This window comes from Habropoda laboriosa, unplaced genomic scaffold (assembly GCF_001263275.1).
Source record: "Habropoda laboriosa isolate 0110345459 unplaced genomic scaffold, ASM126327v1 scaffold5, whole genome shotgun sequence".
NCBI classification, from domain to species: domain Eukaryota; kingdom Metazoa; phylum Arthropoda; class Insecta; order Hymenoptera; family Apidae; genus Habropoda; species Habropoda laboriosa.
In genome coordinates this window covers 4,674,077-4,678,493 of record NW_017100161.1, presented here as the reverse complement: position 1 = coordinate 4,678,493, position 4,417 = coordinate 4,674,077, and positions in this window count along the sequence as shown.

Here is a 4,417-nt window from a genome sequence, read left to right as displayed (position 1 = left end):
TTACCTAAAATTTGTCTATCTTAAGTGGACAATAATGTGAGGATAATGCAAATTTCGAAAATAGTGTTATTAGGCCGCCTTGAATTTTTTACATTGAAATAACCTTATACAAAATAATTATCAACTAAAACTTGTCTATTTTAAGTGATTTGCCTATTTATATGAAGATAATAAAAATTTCGAAAATAGCATAGTAAACACCTCAAGTTTCCAAAATGAAACTACACAATGCTTGACTACCTTTCGTTACGTTATCATCAACCTCAAGAATTAAACGTATCACAACGAACGAAACTCTCTCCTCGGCAAACTCCCCATAAAGAACAAGCGAGAAGGTTCAGCAACGAATCGATGCATCGGAAGCAACATAGCGGGCGCGGAATTTTCCGGAAGAGCTAGCCCCGCAGCTGGAAATAGAATTTTCGTTTTTATTCGTCGTAATCTCGGGACCGAAAATTCCCGTGGAACGATCCCCTGGTCCACCGTATGATACCTGGCTTATCGGCGGTCGCGCCGGATCGATCTCTCGCGGAGAGGCGCGTTTTATTACGCGTAACGCGGCCACCGAAAACTGCGTAACTGCGAAACTCATAAAAGGGTAACGGCCAGATAAAAAGTGAGCGCGAAAAATCGTCGTGGTTGGTACGCGCCTTGATCCATCAACGTGCTCTGATTCCTCCCTTTGCGTCTCTCCCGCCCGACGTACTTTTCTCCTCTTTTTTTTTTCACTCCCTTTCCCAGGACTCTCGCGGTCGAACTCGTTTCCGCTCCGCGAAACGCGACGAGAATGCCGATGAACCAGGTTCCATGCAGGGTTCCCCATCCTCGTGGCGGTGTTGTTACGCAAACCCAAACCCCTCACTTAACGTCCTGATCCTTCGTCGTTAACAACGTGGACGATTAAGCGGACGTCAGCTAACGTCGACGAGAACGTTCCGCGAGAGCGGAGCTAGCTAGCTGATTAATGAACCGGCCTTATCCTTGCCCAGGATTATTCGCACCTTCGGAGCACGCGTTTTAAACGGCGAGATGAAGTTGGAGTTGTTGGTTCGACGATCAGTTATGCAGGAAGACTTGTGATTAAGGTTCGGAAAGCGTGTTTAAATAACAGTAGGCGATTCTCCTACGCTCTGCCAACAGAAATCATTCTCGCTAGTCCTCGTAAAGGCTCCCGGTTGTATATGTAGGATGTGAACAGGGAGAAGGGAGCAACAACGGGTCAACGTTGTAAAGTTTAATAAATATAATAGAAGAAGAACAAAATTACAGATGCAAACGACTCGATGGCCACTTAACGACTGCCTTTTTCGCACGTCTCGCGCCTCGCCGACACACCGCTCTCACACGCACAGTCGTCGTCTTTCGATAGCCTTTGTCTAGCTACCGCTGCGCTAGACCGTCCCACATATATGTTTTTAGGTTTATTGAAGTACACATGCGTCTACGTCTCTATTTCAACTGCCCATTCGCGTTTCTCGCCCTTCCGCTCCCACACGCTCACTCTCTCTCTCTCTCCACGCGTAGCAGAACGCGTCTCGATCTGTCGCCGAAACTTCTCGAATCCCACATATATATACAACTTCTGACCTGAGTCCTTCCGGTCCCTCCCACGTAAGGCACGGACCTCCCATACATCGTTCAAAATAAGAGTAACCTCGCTTCGCTCATAGAGCGTGCCTAAAGCAGGGCTAGAACGTCCGAACCCCCACTTTAACGTTTCTCTCCGTCTTACCCTCGGCTACGCTCTCTGTCTATGCGCAGAACGGACGAGAATCCGAGAGCGAGGTTACTCTTATTTTGAACGATGTATAGAAAGCTTAATTGGCACTAGTCCACTAGGAGGCAAAGGACGAAACTTTCCTCCATCCCTTCGTAATAATAATAATTGATTAAGGAAAGCAAACCACGCTGTTTCCACTCTGAATTTTCCCCACACAATCCACGCTGTCAACTCAGTCTCCTCTCTTCCAAATCTTACCTCAAACTGACTCTCGTTCCACACTCTTGGTTTGTTGAATCGTGCACCCTCGCCATTCTCTCCCGAACATCCACTCTCCCGCCACGCACACACAAACCTCTGGGTATTCCCCGTGACAGTTAAAACTAACGGCGATTCTACAGTAGTTAGAGGAAAAATGTGGCGAACTTGTAAATCAATTTCACTCGTTAATAAATAATTTGCAACGATTGGGCAGGAAACCTCGATTGTGCATAGTTAAAGGAAGAAACGTAGCGAACTTGCAAATTAATTGAAATCGTTCGTAAATAAGTTAATTCACGTCAATTTGTACAGTTATAGAGAATTGCAAATTAATCGAAATTCTTCTTAAACGAGTTAATTCGTATCTGCCTTCCACAGCGATCGATGGAATAATATGCAAAGTTAAATTTTTATGTTTCTCCACTTGCATCGGCGGAGACGCATACTCTGTTAATATTCAGCGTGTCTGATCTCAAGAGCGATTACCTCTCGCTTTCATCATCTCTCGCGGAGGATACGGATCCTGAGTTGCCGGAGTTGAAATAAAATCCCGGCAAATTGAGTATCTCCGATGTGTACGAACGTTTAAGAGCATCGACTGCTAAAATGCTCCTTTAAGATTTCATAAATAGAGGAATTAGCCGTGTACATTGAGCAGGATTCGTAGAGCAAGCCTTTGGTAGCGTACGTACAACCGGCGAGTAAACGAGTCTGAATAAGTAAGTAGGAAGACGAAGGAGGAATCCTTACATTATTCAGAACGTTGCTTACGAGAGCAAGTCGATAATAATTCCATCTGGAAATTCACTTGTCCTTCCAAGCATCGACATTTGTACACTCTTGCAATTCGAACGTATACCGTACCACTTCGACGCGGGTTTCGCTCGTTCAAAAGTCTCCAATGACAGTGCAATGGTGCATAGTTGGATGCAACGATGGCGATGGCAACCCTACAAAAACCAGTTAATTATCAACTCGCGGACTGTCAAAGTCACACCTTCTCCCCAAAATCCAATCCTTGTAAATGTAGGATGTGAAGAGGGAGAAGGGAGCAACTACGAGTCAACGTTTTAAACGTTGGGGGGCCGACTCCCTTTGGGTCTCTCCCTGGGCCTGTTCGCGTAGAGGTGGACAGGCATCGGCAGGACGACGCGTCCACACTCTTCCCGAGACCTTCTGTTGCGTCTTACGCGTAGAGGTGGACAGGCATCGGCAGGACGACGCGTCCACACTCTTCCCGAGACCTTCTGTTGTGTCTTATACTTCGAACAAGCAATACGTTCGAGAGTGGTGGCGCTATGCTGTCGCTGGTTCGATGATGTTGGTTTGATGGATGGTGTGATGTTGGTGAAGATAAATTTGTGTCACTCGTATTTCAATATTGTATTTCAGAATAATCAAGGTCTTAGTGTGGTGTGCGTGTCGATCTTTATACAAAAAAGAATAATCTGTCTGTTTGAGGGTGTTGTGTCGCTATTTATAAGAAAAGTGGATGTGTGGGAGGTGATGGTGTGCGCCAATTAGAGCGTGACTACCCTTCGGACAGTCCTCCAGGACCCGCTAGCATACCGCCCATCCTGGAAGTCCCAGTTGGCAGGGTGGTGGTACGTCGCGTTGGCGGGGGCATGAGGTCCAAGGGTAGCTCGCTCGTAATGGGACTTGAGCGGTCGGGGCGACGGGGAAGGTTTTATGGCACGGCACTAGCTATCGGATGGTCATGAGTGGGCACCAGGAAGACATATGGCGCGCAGAACCTTTATGCTGCTCCCGCCATAAATGCTTCCTGGGCCTCGCTGGCAGATTAAAAGATTTAGTTGGCTGAAGGCAAAAAGGAAAAAAAGGAAAGGTGTACAGTCAAAATCGTATGAAAGAACGGCCGTGCCATAAACCCAATCCCTAACAAAATGTTTAGGATGTTTAAGAATATTCTAGAATATAAGAGAGTCGATCCCGTATATAAGAAATGTTTAGGAAGTCTAAGAATACTCCGATGTATAAAAGGTTTAAGCTGCTTATACTACCTGGAATATTAATTAAGAGGTACGGTTGAAAGCTTCGCGGAATTTTAATTAGTAAAGGGTTAGAGAAATAACGGTTGTAACACCCGGAAATGGGAGGTTGCTGGGGTGTCTCTGAACAACTTTTTCCTTTACCAAAATGTTGGTTGAAGCTTCATTTTTGAATTATTAACGAAAAACATTGGCCAATCAGAGCGCGCGTAGAGCCCGCGCCCAGGCACGAGAGCGCAGAGACTTACCCGCGCGCGATCGTGAACAAACGTATTGGCACAGCGAGGGTATCGAGGGAAGCGTGCGGCAAATGTTACATCGTCTTAAATTAAGAATAATCTGGAATTATTCGTTATTCATGAATAACAAATAAACTAATAAGTCGTTTAACACGTTGAATGCCGGACCAATTCTACGTAACTTGTCC